General features: G+C 34.8%; 1 protein-coding gene across 4 annotated transcripts in view; it reads left to right on the top strand.

The window, feature by feature from the left end:
- LOC126872661 (uncharacterized) overlaps positions 1-17,168 on the top strand; it is a 308,769-nt gene that overhangs the window by 138,071 nt on the left and 153,530 nt on the right. The window lies entirely within an intron of this gene.

Genomic DNA, 17,168 nt, shown 5'->3' with positions numbered 1-17,168 from the left:
ATAAACTAAACTACCTTTCATAATATTTCACCGTTTATTTAAGGTAAACATATATACAGTATCACATTTTATATAGAAAAATATTGTTTAAACGAATATTAATTATGTATCATCATTTAATGTGTGGTGGACATCTAACGTGTTGATTTATTTAATGACGAGACGAAAGAATACTTGTGATAGTCAGATATATTTAAAAATCGTTCTAAGTACAGAATACAGAGTTAGTATATTACGTCGTAATCGTCACTCGCTCAATGCTACTCGCTATAATGATACTGGTTAATAATCGTCCTAGAGAGCATGTTCGTCTATTTTTACTGGTCGGGGATACCAGAAAGTTTGAATTCAATTCCGGTAGACGGTTACACGTAGCGGCGATATTGTTTTGTCCGGAGTTTGTTTACTTTTAAATCTCGTACATCGAAACGGCGTTGAGACTCCTAGGCAAAACAACAACATGAGTCACTCTCGATTCTATGACTCGTGTGCCGCTACAAACGTATATTATTATTTTCAACAAAACTGTTGAACAAAATTACAATTTTCAAATCGAATAATTTATATTTAACGCGTATGTTGAAAACTCTTTTAAGTTTCCTCTGATCCCTTAAAAAATTGAGTAACTATTAACACTATCTATAATTTATGTAAATAACATCATATCCAAAATATTATTCATGATTAAAACATTTCAGTGTTATTAAATTTTTTATTGGAAAAGCAAAATAGTAGTATAATTTTAGAGTTTACAAAGCTTCTTAATAATGAAAACATTTTTTATATCATTTAACATTTATCAGACATCAGTTATATAAAAAATAATAATAATAATATAATCGTAATAATCATATAAGTAAAACAAAAGTTGGTCTTCTATTAGCGTTATCGCGTCCTGAGTCGAGTAAGAAGAGAAAGAAGCAGAGACAAGTGGTTTTGGTTATTTTAACACGATGGCGCTATACAAGAAATCCTAACTTCTCAATTGAAGCGTATTACTACGGACAAATTGACCAACATCGTTCGGTCACTAAGCCCTTACCCCCTCTATATATTTGCAAACCTGTATATAAGAGCGTGCGATGACCCATACTTTGTTTACGGTTATATAATGTTTTGCCCTAAACTCTGTAATTTCATATTAATCTCATTCTACGCTGCATCGGTAACATTGAGAATGACACTTACATGATAAAGGGCCTTAGAACTTCCCGCCTGTGACAAACTAAGTTCTTGTCTGCGCTACGGTGAAACTAGGTTCTTGTCTATGCTAGAGTGGAACTAGGTTCTTGTCTATGCTAGTGTGGTAGAAAACAGGGTAAATTTCCTTTCCTTTTGCAACACGGAGCCGCTTGGTGCAGCTCTTGTACCATAGTACAACTCAACCTACGAACGTGAGCATTGTCGTACTTCTCTGGTATTGCCATTCGCCAAAAGACATTTCTGCAGCGCCACACCGGAAAAGGTTTGCCGGGCCAAACAGCGAAACAGAAAAATCTTCGTGCTAGGTGAGAGATAAAGCGGTGGCTGAAAGGTAGATATTAAGCGTGTTATTTTAAATGACGAACCAAGTGAATACTTGTGATAGTCAGATATATTTAAAATCGTTCTAAGTACAGAATACCGAGTTAGTATAATACGTCGCTCGCTCAATGCTACTCAATATAAGGATACTATAGATAGTGATTATCCTAGAGAACGTGTTCGTTGGTCGGAGGAGTACTGGAAAGTTTAAATTCGACGCCGATTGACGGATGCACGTAGCGGCGATATTGTTTTGTCCGGAGTTTCTTTACTTTTAAATCTCGTACATTGTAACGTTGGCAATACCCCGAGGCAAAACAATAACATGAGTCATTCTCGATTCGAATCGTCCTACGACTCATGTGCCGCTACAGAGTGAAAACTTCGGATGCTGAAATTTGGTTTACATATTGTTTAAGCATTTAGAAATAAATATGCAATATAGCAATCATGAAACGGCGAATAAAAGCTTGACAGAAGTGGATAGGGAACTAATAAGCGAGCGGCCGTAGTTTTTAATGCTGCTGCGTTAATTTATCAATTCGAATTGATCGGATACCGTATAATTGACAAACAAATTTTTCCATTACTTCAGATACTGCATTTTTATCGCTTGACACATCGTCTAGATCTGAAAATGCTTTTTGGAATTCTTGAGATTCCAATAACAGTTTCAATGGATGCTTCTTCCCTTTTCGATAAAATGCTGGATTCTAATGTCAGCCAACAAAGGGGTGCAATCCTTTACAGAGCAGATCTCCTTGTGATTCATAGAGTTTATTCACATTAATAAATCTTTGATTATTTGGATCCAAATTTTACATTTACTTTTGAGATTGGTCATGTTGTTCAACATTATAACAAAAATGCCAGTATCTAAGCACTTAATGATAGTGCATTCTAATCCATATTGCTGGTATTATACACAATTTTCATATCAGCTTTTTCGTAATTTTGACAAGTAAATTCCGTATTGATTGTACATATAACATTTCGATTTTTAATTTTACATTCATAAAATTGATCAGTTATTTCGATAATCAAGTGGTTAATTATTTAATTAATGTAGTTAAGCATTATTTAAAAAAATTAAATGTAACATACTTTATAAAATAATAGAATAGTCAAGTTAAGTATTTATATAATCAATAGTTTTAATCAATTAAATTAAATAAATATAATTAATTAATTCCGAATACTTTAACAATTAATAATAATTATAAATTTAAAATATTCCCAGTTTCCTTCTTACAGTTCCTGCAATACCATCGTATTGTTGAAAATCGGATGATAAACGAAAAATAGCGGTTTAAAGTATGAAGCATATTTCCACTATTTCAAATTTACAACTCCGGATACAACATTTTACAGTTTAATAAGGTTTAACTTCGCAAGAGGTAGTTACAGATCGTATCACGAACTATAGCGACACTCACTACGGCCTCTTGTCAAAAAGCTCTGAAATTCCGTCTAGTTGTACAAGTTCTTGGCAAATATACAGGGTGGTTGGTAACTGGTGGTACGAGCGGAAGGGGGGGATGATTCTACGCGAAAAAAGAAGTCCAAAATACAGAATAAAAATTTTTCGTTTGAGGCTTTGTTTTCGAGAAAATCGACTTTGAATTTTCGCTCGGTATGCGTGCACTTTATCACATCTCGTTATAACGGATCTCACTGTAGATTTTTAAAAACATTTAGTCGAAAATATAGAATAAAAATTTTTTTAAATTTTTTTTAATTTTTTTTTAATTTTTCCATCGAGACAATGATCTACAGTGAGATCCGTTATAACGTACCGCACGCGTACCGAGCGACAATTCAGAATCAATTTTCTCGAAAGCAAAGCCTCAAACAAAAAATTTGTATTGTATATTTTCGACTTCTTTTTTCGCGTAGAATCACCCTCTTTCCGTTTGTACCACCAATTACCAACCACCCTGTATATACAGTATCATACATTTAACATTGAAACACACGGCCGTGAGAACATTGAGAATGACAACAATATAACATCTACGTGTGCTACTACAATCATATATCGCGTTTGAGAGAATACAGAACAATTTCGTTGTTACCGAACGCTAAAGCATTTTAAATTTTACGTCACAATAAACAGCAGGCGATCACTATTCTCTATACGATAAAGAGAAACGAGCGTCGCCTTTCTGCCAGCCGATTTCATGTTCCTGCGGTCTCGTGAAACTTTACAGCAAGCGAAAGCTGCCGCTTCTATGCACTGCCTCATGTGGCTCGATGCGTATACGTAAAATGTAATTCCAATGTAATTATTCGTATTTTTACGAACGTCACAATTCCTTTTCTATTTCGTTCGATATTTTTGCTTTTTAACGTATTGAAGATTTTCTTTTACGTTGTATCTTCAAATTTGTTAACAGTGACTTTCTACAAATTGACAGCTATTATCTGATTATGAATGTGATTTCGAATCGCTGTGCCGTGAATACATCAAATGTAAGAATGAAAAACAAGGAAAACAAGTGAGGTATAGCAAGACAACTTACAGAATTCATATTTACACAGACCTGTTAAAAAGAATGGAAATTAATTTAACCGATGCATGTTTGGGTCCTTTTGAACCCCAGTACGCTGCGACCGAGTGCCATTATATCGGCAATCGACAGAAGTTGTTTTTATTTATGTTGGAGCGATAATAAGCCAAACGTATCTCTAAACGATGCATTTAGTATCAGTATTCATCGTAATCTCGAAATGTTATGTTCGAGCGAATACAGACATTGCCTTCCGCGCAGTTGACTGAATCGTCCGCCTCTGGGGAGTACAGCCATGTTGGGTATCATTTTGGTCGTAAGAATCGCAACGATCCAACTAAAATGACCTTATAACTTCGAAATACAGAATAAAACACGTTATTTTTCTTGTTTCCGCGATTTATTAATAATTTTCATCGTCGATACCCATCATAGATAACAGCGGAAATTGTTTATATCGCGGGATCATATCCCTGATAACCATATACTACCACTACTCCATGGAACCGGATTGCTCGGAGCAGTTGCCGATGATGAGTGATCTGTTTCGGCGATGACGCAATTATTAATAAGTCGCCGAAATAAGAGATATAAAGTTTCATATTTTTTATTTAGTTATAACAAATTTGGGTGAAGTTGCCTCCTCTCCGATTTCGATGATTTTGAAATATATCACAGAATTTATCAGTCTGGATAACTTTCCTTTATACTCTATTTTATTTATACTTTATTTTCTTTGTTGTTAAGATTCTTGCCAACAAAATGATATAAAACGTGGCTATAGCCTCGAAATGTGGACGGTTCGATCAATTACACAGGAAATGGTGTCTAGGTCAAACATTGTGAGATTATATCGAACACTGATGCTAAATGCATCGCTTAGTTCAGAGATACGTTCGGCTGCTCGTCGCTCTAACATAAACAACTAGGCTATCGCATAAATTAATTGCTTGCAGACTAACGAGGTTTGGTCGTAACGTATTCGGGTTCGAACGGACCCAAACATTGCAGTACGAGTAATAAATAAATTTCTATAATTTTAAACTGGCCTTTCTAAATATGAACTCTGCGGGGTGTCTTGCTGCTTCTCAATTACTTTCCTTGCTCGTTATTTTTATATTTAACTCATTCACGACAAAGCGATCCGGAATCAGACAGTAGCGGTCAACTCGTAAAAAGCAAACGTTAACAAATTTGAAATTGCCACGTCGAAGGAAATGTTTAATACGTTCAAAGTGAAAATTACTGAACAAAATAGAAAGAAGAGACGATGTTTATAAGAATGCGAATAACTATATGGTAATTACATTTGATGTAAGCACTCCAATAGCACTCCAATAATCAATTAACCCTTAAAGTGCTATCGATGTGGACTAAGGACACATATATGCGTTTGTCAATTTTTCCGAACACCTGCGCAGAAGTAATACTATTACGTTTGTGTGAGATAAATATAAATGCATTCCTTATATATCATGCATATATTTTATATCAAAAATCTACTGCTTCGAAAGAAAAATTTAGTGAATTTCATTTAGCGTTGATAAGAGACATTTTACGAAAATATTTCCAACGTAGAAGCATGTTAGGAAGAGGAAAGAGAAAGTCCGAGGATTTACCATTTCGTTTAATTGATAGGCATTTTCCATCAAAATGCCCTAATCGTGCCAGCACAACACAATTATCAAGAAGAAATGTGTTGTTTGTGTGAAAAATAAGAGACGAAGCGACACGCGATACGCGAATGCAGAAAATGCGATGTCGGATTATGTATCGATAATTGTTTTGAAATTTTTCACACACAACTGAATTATTAACTTGTGTTATATTTACTAAATTTAGTTTTCTAGTTTATTGTTTTCTAGTTTATTACCCAAATTCTAGTTTATTGTAAATTTCCATGTTTATAATAAATAATTAATACTAAAAAATAACGCTCTTGAATCATTTAATCTCGTGCAAAAGAATTACTATAACTTATTACGATTTGAGTTTTGAATAGTCAATCAACAGAGTTCAGTCTAGCGAAAAAGTATTTCGTCCACAGCGATGGTCACCGCTAGCCGCGCACCGTATGTACGGACTGCATAGGTCACGAGTATTCAACACTCTAAGGGTTAATAACAAAAATATTGAGCTACACGAGGGAGTGCACAGAAGCGGACGCCCTTGCTTGCTTCGAAACTGCATGAGGATGCAGGACTATGAAATCGTCCGATAGAATATCGTATAAAGAACAGTGCTCATCTTCTCTTTATTGTAACGCCAAAAAAGGTTTTTTGTGACAACCAAACCGCTCTGTGTTCTCGTCTAATTATACTACTATCAGGAATATGCGGTTACCGAAAATCACGGGACTCTCGAATTTCGGTTCCTGTCGATATAAACCAAGCGGGGTTTGGCGGACCTCCGGAAATATAACATGTGTCGAGATCCCGAAATTATCGGTTGCATACTATCTAAGCATTTTTCTAGCAATAGTCATCGTGAAGAGCGATGTGTCATTGTCTCTTTCGCTCGTTTGCCTGTTACATCGCGATCGGTACTGGCGACGAAGATACCTCGTTTGTCATCCTTATCATCCACGGTACCACGGTAGAAAATTCATTGTAAATTTTGTAAAGTATAATTTTAATTTTGTAAGAGTATGTATATACACTGATGTTTTGTATCCGTAAAAAGATTATTTAACCACGTTCGATGATAAGTTGCGTTAACGAGTAACGAATGTCTGTATATTTTTGCATTAAATACTAACAAATGACACGAAATTGTAACTGTAGATAAAAATATAAATGCATTGTAGAAACTTTGTAAACTTGAGCCAATTTTCAATGGCATTTTAAATGCAAGTATAAAAGTTCCCAAAAAGTGTAAACTCATAATGTAAATGATGGATACTGAGAATATTTATAGATATATTAATTTGTTGTACACATTTGTTACTTAATCTTGTTACTGACATCGTTACTTCCTTTACCGGTAACGCAGTTCGGCGCCGAATTAATTTATTTATAAATTCGAGTACACATTTGTTACTATACCTTGTTCTTTTATCGCGACCTGTTATCTAGTCAATAGGTCATGGTAAGACGGTGTTCTGCTGCTGCATATCGTGACTTGCTACTTGGTTCGCCTATTCAGCTGAATGTCGGAAAAGTAACCTGCTCCAAAGAAAGTAATCAGGTACCTCTTTACTCTTGATTCGAGATTGAACGTCTGGCTAGGATAATCATGGCATCATCCACACGAGACCATATTGCATCACGAATAAGCAACAAGTACACGATTAATATTAAAGACTTAACATTATACCGATGAAAAAGTATACATATGTCTAGTTGTTAATATTTAACATAAACCGAAAATTTAATGATTTTATTTATGTTTTTCAATCATTCCAGAACATTTCTCCGTGTTTTAACTATTTTTCAACTGTCTGAGAAATAGTATGTACCCATTAATGTGTAATCACCAAACATCCAAACTTAAAAAGATGCAAATTTTATTCGAATGACAAGTAACAAACCGAGATAGATAAAATCTCTTGCTATTCGTGAACTGGTCAGATTTTTTTTTTATTATTTAATTTGTACTTTACATTTTGTCCAGCTGGACATTTGGTAAATTTTTCTAACTCAATTGCTAAATAACATGTGGGTGGTTACCCCCAGCGGGATACCATCTTCGAGTTTGACTATTTTATTTCTTTAGTATTTTCTTTTTAGTCTTCTTTTTATGAGAGCTTTGCTCGCTTCAGCAGCCAGCTGGTTTGGATGTGTTGCCGTTCTTCCCTTGTATTTTTCTGCGTACCTACCAATTTCTTCTTTGACCGTTGGTGGAATTAAATGAGTTTATTGAACTGGTCTCTCTAAATATACATTTTGTTAGGTACCTTGTTGTTTTTTAATTGCTTTCTTTGTTCCTTATTCTTATGGTACATTCGACGTATTCACAGCAGAACGACCCAAAATCAGATACTAGCTGACAACAACTACAATTTCTAGAAAGTGACCGTTAGAAAATTATCAAAGTACGACGTGGAAGAAAGTATTTAATAAAATAAAAGTGAAAATTACCGAATGGAATAAAAAAAGGGTCTCGATGTGTGTAAGAATTTGATTATAATTTGCTGATAACTTTGGTAATTAAATGCGATTTTAAATACCAGTTATTAAAAAAAAAATTTGAGCTATGGTTGTGCTTTTTTTTTAAATTTGGTACGCTATTTACAATCAATTCTCATTGAGAATTATAAGTAAATATGAGCTACATGTGAGACCAGAATCGACCGCGTTTGCTTGCTTCGAAGCTTCAGGAACACGCAGCGGCACGAAATCGTCGGATGAAAACACGAGGTTCGCTGTCTCAGCGATCCTCGATTGTGGTGTAAAATTTAAAGTGTTTCGGCGACATCCAAACCGTTCTAAGGTATAAAACGTGAAAGGTGCCAAATGAATACTCGGTGTTTTATTCAACAGTTCGTTTATTAACTCGCGAATCCTACTGACGACTGCTTGCTGACAACTCATCTGTTAATCCACTTTCTTCCCTTTGTCATCTTTCGATATCCCCACTACGCACGTTACCGTCTGCGATCGTGATCACGTACGCCTTCTTCCGAGTATTTGATGGAAGGACTAAAGGGATATCGATGGCCCATTAGGTTTGTCGACACTTACGCTTTATCACGACATTGTATATGTTTCGTCGGTCTTTCATGAACAGTCTTCCAGCGATGGTATACTGTGTACCGAAGAAATCGTTGAAAAGAGAATTGCTCTTTGCGACCTAGTGCCGCTATAGCTCTATGTTCTCGCCTAATTATACTTCTATCAATGGTTCATATATGGTTCGCGACATTTGACTGCAATAGCAAGCATATATGTTGCATTGTTGCCATTCCCAATGTTAGTGCGAGCACAGTTCCGAGTTAACACCAAACCTACCAACGGCGGTCAAATTGACCGCTCTCGAACTTCTACACAAATTTAACCATATTTAAACTTTATCATATCGCTTCATAAATTCTCACTTTTCCTGAAACATGCATATAATATATATTTTTCTGTATTTACTTTTAGTTTGCTCTTTTATTTTCTGAGAAAGATTTGTATTCTGCCTTGCCTACCGTGAGCGGTCATTTTGACCGCCCAACAAAATATATTAGTTATTTTTAAAATAAATACAATCAGTACAAAGAAAAGGCTATCTCAAGGGCAGATGACAAACAAAATCAGTAATAACAAATAATAGCAGCTGTTACACCTGTAATCTTGTTATAAAACATAATCCATCCCTCGATCAAGATGGTCACCAGCTGTCAAGACATATCAACTCAGGCCCATAATAATCCTAAGCAACCGCCATAAAATTTAGCATTTTTACAGTCCATTGTTACAAATATTTTAAAAGTCGAAATGTTTCTTAGGGTTATTACTTATTGCGATAAAACACGGGAGAAGCTTTCCCAATTCCACCCTCGAATAACCGTCGGTGGAGAACGGTCAATACTCATCAATATTTTCGTGTAAACATCACCGTCACAGACCATATTCTTACTTGCTATTGTCCTTTCGACTAGAATACATCTCAGTTTGTTAGTCAATCAGTCGACATCTAAACTTGTTATCTCTAAAACTCAGACAGAAAGCATCTCAGGGCGTTTTGTGTAAAGTTGTTATAAAAGGAAAAGTAAATCATATCAAATTTGACAATAATTTTGTATTCCGTACATGGTATTATTCTGTAATATCGGAAAATAAGGATAGAAATTTTTTCCCGATTACTTACAATTTATTAATATTAAACTGAATATACAGATATAAATTGGACAGAGAACGATATTTATTTAACGGAACTAAATGCAATACTCGTATCTATATCAAATAACTTTACAGTTATTTGATTACTCTCGTCACAACGAATCTAACACACACACACTCTCTCTCTCTCTCTAACAACTCTATCAATTCTCACGACTCTACTCTTCAACGACTCGAAACCTCTAACGACTCTACTCTTCGACAACTCGAAACCTCTGACGACTCTACTCTTCAACGACTCAATTAGCTCTGATCTCCGCCAATACACTCCTGCCCGGTCGTGCTCGTTCTTGCTCTCGTCCTCTCACACACATACACACTTTTCGGCTCACATACTCTGGCCTCTCGATTGCCACTCCTTGAAATATGAAACCGTACCTCTGTTTTGACGCTGCTTATCCTTTCTCGCGTCGCTGTTACTAGGCGCTCTTGGATGTAAACAAACCACGAAAGACGACGTACACGGTTTTTTTCTATTTTCAACCGACCTCTAATTCAAATCTATTCTACGATATTACAATTCTGTAATAAATATTTATGAGGTGGTTGTTGGTGAAGGTGCCAACAAGAAATACTCTTGATGTTCAACAAAAAAGGTTTATTAAACTATTAACAATCAACAATTAACAATTTACGATCAACGATTAACTATCAACAACAATTAATAATCACGTATCTCGAATTGTGTTTGCTTCGCTATGACGTCAAACCTTTCGCACTTCGCAGCTCGGGGCAGAATGAATATTTTGTTGGAAACCAAGCGGATTCTTTTCTTTGTTGCCCTTCGATATCCCCACTACGCACGCGTTTATTAGATGTCCGCGACGATATTCATTCTTCCGAATAGTCGGCGAAAGAACCGTAGGGATATCGATTGTACATTAGGCACGTCGGCCTTATGCTTTGAAGGTATAGCGCTTTGTATCGCGAAACCGATGGAAAGTTCCGTGGTCGAGTGCCACCACATTTACCCTAGAAATGTCAAGACTTTTAAAAAAAAAATTAAAAAAAAGAATTACGGACATAGAAGACTGTTCAGTGTGCGATGAAAAAGAAACTTCAGCAACCGAAAACGGCATGAAAACACATGAAAAGCTATTTACTATCGAATCAGAGTTGAATATTATAAAGCGTTTACGTAAGGACAAAAAGGAAAGAAATGATCGTTGACAGCAAAGGGTGAGAACCAACGTATCGAAACTGGGCCCGATGAGACAATTCGAAGAGAAATAGATGCAAGTAACACACCTGGCAGGACATCAGTTCATAATATTTTTAGGGATATGCTAAACAGCATATAATGAAAGGACAGGTAAAGACGTCATTTTATCTCGTCATTGATCATCGTATAAGGCATCATATAATAAAATGTACGGAAGAAGAAGCAAATAGAGTATTAGGGACTAAGAGAGAACTAGATGTAACAAAACTAGATGCATTTATTGCTCTGCTATATGCCCGCGGTGCATATCAGGCAAAAAATTTAGATGTCTCATATTTGTGAAATACAATTTGGAGACCTGCATTTTTTTCAAGAACAATGAGCAGGAATGACTGCTGAAATTATAAGGTTTATACGATTTGATAAGAAGAGCGAAAGAAGCCAACGTTTACGAACCAATAAATTTGCGATAGTATCTACAGTATGGGGCCAATTTACAGAGAATTCACAAAATTGTTATAAATTTGGTGCATACATTACTTTTATATAAAGAATCGCGGGGAAAAACCATGCAATAAAACTATCAACAAGTTCAGATTCATTATTGCAAAAAACTTGTCAAGTAAAAAATTGTAAAGGTTACAAAATTATGAAGATTTGTTTAAGATGCGGGAAATATTTATGCGGCAAATGTGCGTTTTCTAATAAGATAATTTGTAAAAAATGCAGCAAAGTTGAATAAGATATATCTCTATATAAATAAAAGTGTAATTCTATTTATGTCTGTAATTGAAATTAAACAAAAGTAAATTTGGATGAAATTTTATGAAAGTTCATCATTTTATATACATTTAGTTATAAATTAACCATTATCTAAGTTAAATAAAATAAGAACTATTACTTCTTTAATCACCGGTCATTTTGACCGCACTCGGTAGGGATAAGTATACACGAAGTGTCGGTAGGTTTAGTGTTAAGTGGATAACCCTATATATGGGATATAGAAGCAGCGGCCTACAAAAGCAACGAACTAAAAACGAAGAAGCCTGGAAACGGATTTGCGGAAAAGCACGGAATCCGTGGATTACGTTCTTATTCTGTTAATACCGAACGACAGAACGTTCGTCGGACGGCATAACGAAACCTATAAATTTCTTGCCTCTCGAAGGTTTTGGGATAAGTGGCGTGTCGTCCCTTTAATTCGTTTAAATGTGTCAACTCCGGCGAGAGGGAACAGGGGTATTACCAATTGATCCTCTCGGAAGAGGCGCAACATACAATTATAGTTGAATTCCACTTAGGTTCGTTTAATTATCTAATTATATTTCGCGCCTCTCCCTCAAGATCAATTGGTGGACGTTTAAAGCATCTAAAGACAATCAGAAATTCGGAAAAACGAGCATAAACTCAAGTATTGCAAGAGAAGAAAAATTGCGATTTATTTGTTATGCTTAATCTATAACATTAAAACGAAATGTAGTAATTACACAAAAAGACCTTAACCGCTTAGGTACGATACGCCAGTACAGTGGCTTTTGCGGATGTCATCTTATATTACCACGCACCATTACAAGTATCCTATGTTATATAAAGTAAGTTCCCAAATCGCATTTACAAACATTTGCAAATTTTGCCTGCATCATATATGATTGCTAGGTCATAAAATTGGACGAATGTCTTTGAATCTTCCATCCATTCCGCTGCCCTACGAATAACATGAATATTAATATCTTTGTTCTTAGTAGTAGAAGTCAAAGTATATTGACTATCTTGAGGAAAAAATCCCTTTATGTCGATATTACCATGTACTCTACAAGGAGCGTTTGATTTGAACGAAATGGTTCTCTCTTGAATTTCTAAGTTGCTGCGCTCGAAATAAATAACTATCTCAAATTAAAATAGCGCGAACATTTATTTCTTTCTTATATGGAGCTGTAGTAAAGATTGTTTTCTATTTAATGCATAAGTCTTTACCTTATTAGATATTCTTATTTCCAAGGAATCGGATTTTCTATCAATTCTCGAGTTTTATAAGTCTGTAATCTGATAAAATCTGAATACGGTGATCAGTGATCAAGGCAAGTAGAGTAATTGTTTTCAAGGATAATATTTCTAAAGATAAAGGATCATTTGAATTAGCTAAAAGAGCTAGAAAATTAAGGACTATTTTTGGACTTTATACCTGGTTATATGCCTGCTTTGGATTCCATAGTCTTATCTTCGCTACACCTTTGAAAAATCTTCTTATTTTTTCATCATATTCTGCTTCTGCTTCTAATAAAAGAGAGATTATCGACCAAAGACTATTGAGTGAGTCGTATTTAGCACCTCTCTCAAACTTTAAATACAGACATTCAAGAACGTCCGAGTTGGAACTTCCAAACTGATCTACAAATTTTCCTGGCAAAAGTTCTACCATTAACCCTTTGACTACTGTTGACGCCTAAGGCGTTTAGAAAACTTGCGCTTGTGACGCTGTAGGCATCTGTAGGCGCTTAACACTTTGACTGTCACGTTGGTCATATATGAAATTGTATGAAAATTGACAATTAGGACATTTTGAATATAACCGATAAATAGAAGATACTTTGAAATAAGAAGTGTCCTATTGAACAATTAAACATTTTTATTAGAATATCAATAAAAAAAAATGAGAACAAATCTTGCATCTAACGGTGCACTGTGTTTGCATCCATATCTTTGAGGAGTAATCTACGAATATTATTATAAACATACCTTAGAAAATAATCGTAAATGCTACTTTATAATCATTTAATTGAAGTTAAAAATGTGCACGTACCTTGTTATTATATATAGAATGAGCAAATACTGTTTACTAATATCTTCTACACGTTTCAACAATATATTCTGGACGTTTTACTTACAACGAAATAACGAATGCGAATGGTTTGTTGAAATAAACGAAGCTTTGTTGTAATATGTCGCTATCAACTGTTGCCAAGGCGCCACGGTGATCACCACTGACCACCAATAAGATAAACGGTTCATTGGGGAAGAATGTTGTCTTACATCATCAATTTATTATTATTTTGCCATTATATGCTTTGAATAATAAAAATACTCCCGTGGCGTCCTGAACGAAACATGTGATTTCGGCGTGGCAGTCAAAAAGTTAACCAAGTTCGGTCCACTGACACGACAAGCGCCTATAGGCGCCCGGAAAATTTGATCGATCACAATTCCGACAGATCTCGTTTCAGTCAGACGTAAGTAAATGCTAATTCAGCAATTACATATTCCGTTAGTCATATGTTATTCAAATATGCTTATTTATATTTTGCAGTTATTTTTTGTTTTATCTTCAAAATAACAAATTGGGATAAGAAAATGGTCAGAAAAAGTGCATGCAAACATGATACAACAGGTGATTCTGATTCTGAAGAAACAAATGATTTTGAAATGCCTCTTCCTTTTTACAAGCGCATGATTAAAAAACATCTTTTAACCTCTTCATCAGAATCAGAAGGAGTAATGCAGAGTATTGCACGAAAGCTGCACTAAAGCAAAAGAATGTAAAAATAAATTTTCCAGGACACAAGGAGATTTCCAACCTATAATTCACGAATTTGATGACGAGAATAGTGGAATGAAAGCAAGTGAAAAGAGCAATCATCTATTCTCGATATTTTTCAAATTTTCTTTTTGGAAGAACTCGTAGAATTCATTGTTGAGCAAACTAACAATTATTCTGAAAATAGTACAAGAGGCGATGTACATTCTAATGCAACTACTGTTCTCGAAATGTATAATTTTTTGGCCATTACCATGCTCGTGGCACGAATACATATGATATCTATATCAGAATATTGGTGTAAGGATAAACTGATAAGAACAGTATCGTTTGGAGAAATAATGTCAAGGGTTCGATATACATTATTACGAAAGAATCTGTATTTTTGTGATAACAACATTAAAGATCACGATCCAATTATGAAACTACGCTATATTCCTGAACAATTAAGAACATCCTTTAAAACTGCATTTTATCCATATGGAAAATTATGTATAGATGAAAGTTTCTTATTTTTCAAACAATATATACCGTAAAAAGAGCAGGTTTGGGATTACATCCTTCGTCTTGTGTGATAGCGTGACAGGCTATATTCAAGATTTAATTGTATATTCCGGGGCAAACATGATAATTTCTGAAGATATACCAGCAAAATCGATAGAAAAGTCTAGACAAATAGTAATGACACTTTTTGAAGCTTATCTTGGAAAAGGTCACACACTCGTGACCGACAATTGGTACAGCAGTCTCAATTTGTTCCTCGAGTTACATAAAAACTTAACCAACGCATATGGAACGATAAGAAGAAACAGATTGGGTATACCGAAATTGAATAAAAACATACACAAAGAAGAATGTGTATTTCGTTCAACAAAAAATATATTAGCGTTGAAATGGATGGACAAAAGGAAAGTGTGGATGATTTCCACCTATCATTGCTCCAATATGATTGATACAAACAAGATACATTATCTAACAGAAGAAAAAATAATCAAACTACAATGTATAATTGATTACAATAACACAATAGGTGTGGTTGACAAAGTTGATCAGATTTGTTACAGTCTGAATTCTAGCAGAAAAAGTTTAAAATGGCACATAATACATATATTTTATTAGAAATTTCATTTATATTTAATAAAACAAGTTTTACAAAAATACAGCTCAAGTAGAATATATGAATGCAAATTATACATGAGTGCTGATAATGAATCTTTTCATTTGACGCAAAGGCAGTTTACGTCTGCATATGTAAAATACGACGCAAATGTGTAGTGTGTAGAAAACATAACAGAAGAAATGAGACACGTTACGAATGTTTCAAATCGTACCACGTTTTACTAGATTATTAAACATATCGTGAAAAAAGCTTAATGTTAGTGTTAAATTTTATATACACTAACAATTGAACGCAGAATGCAAACAAGTAAATAATATTGTTTTAATGTAGTGAAATTCTGTATTTTTTCAATTTGATTATTTGAATATACTTTCCTAAAAAATGCACGCCTTGCGACTGATTCGTAGTCAAAGCTTAAGGCTTCGTCATACTGCTTGATTGAAGAATCACTCAAAGAAGATATAATTTCTAATGTTTTTTGGAAGCACTCCTTAGACCGAAGCCTTCACAATAACATCGTGCAAACCAGAGAAAGTTTCCGCCATGATGAATAGAGATTTCCATTCGACAAGATTATTTTACTGCTTGACGTAAGAATTAACGGCTCTTTCATGCCAGCCGGGGATTACTATAATTCCCGTCGCCCTTAAAATCATTAGAAATGGAGAAAACGCGTAAAAAGGTTACTTCAATTTAATACGAGTGCGTCTATCGCACATCTATTCGGACCATTAAACCACGAGACATAGATAGCGCTTACATTTTGTGTTTGTACGATTAGTAAATAGATCGATCTCGGACTTATCAAGATAATTTCCGATATTTGTTAAAACTTTATCTAGTCTACGAGATTCTCTATCAACTTCTGTATTTTCTCCGGACCTTATATACGAAGCGTAAATGCAAATATCTCTCTCTTCATACCAAGATTAGATTAAACGCGATAGATTATTGACATTTTGAAAATGAACTCCCGCCATTCTATTAACGTAGTAATGTAATGATGGCTACTGTATTATCAAGTCGTAGTAAAGTATCACAGTTTCTCAAGTCATTAATAAAACATTGTGACCCAAGACAGGCTGCCTTTAACTCGAGATCACTTGTTGACAATTCACGCTCCTCTTGCGTCCAAAAAGCATGAGGTCTCTCATATCGATACGCTGCAGCCTATTTAGATAAGGAGAAATCGGGATCAATTTTGAGTGAAAATTCTGTAAATTTCGAGGATCTATGTGCACAAGAAATATTTCGAAACCAGCATTGTAAGTCCGAATTCAAATCTGACAATTTCATATTTCTATCATAGTCATTATCGATCAACTCTAGAGTTAAATATTTTTCTCGTTTCAACCTTTTTTTGTGCACATGACTATTTTTCAGCGGGTCAACACGATACCAAATATCCAATAAATTTCGCAAAGTCCCGAATCTTGTAGGTCTTAATATTTAACAATCTCTTTACTAATTTTTGCGTATATACACTTTTCTCTAA

The sequence above is a fragment of the Bombus huntii genome, chromosome 13 (assembly GCF_024542735.1).
Source record: "Bombus huntii isolate Logan2020A chromosome 13, iyBomHunt1.1, whole genome shotgun sequence".
NCBI lineage: Eukaryota > Metazoa > Arthropoda > Insecta > Hymenoptera > Apidae > Bombus > Bombus huntii.
The sequence above is the reverse complement of the archived record's forward strand: the minus strand, read 5'-3'. Positions and strand labels throughout refer to the sequence as shown.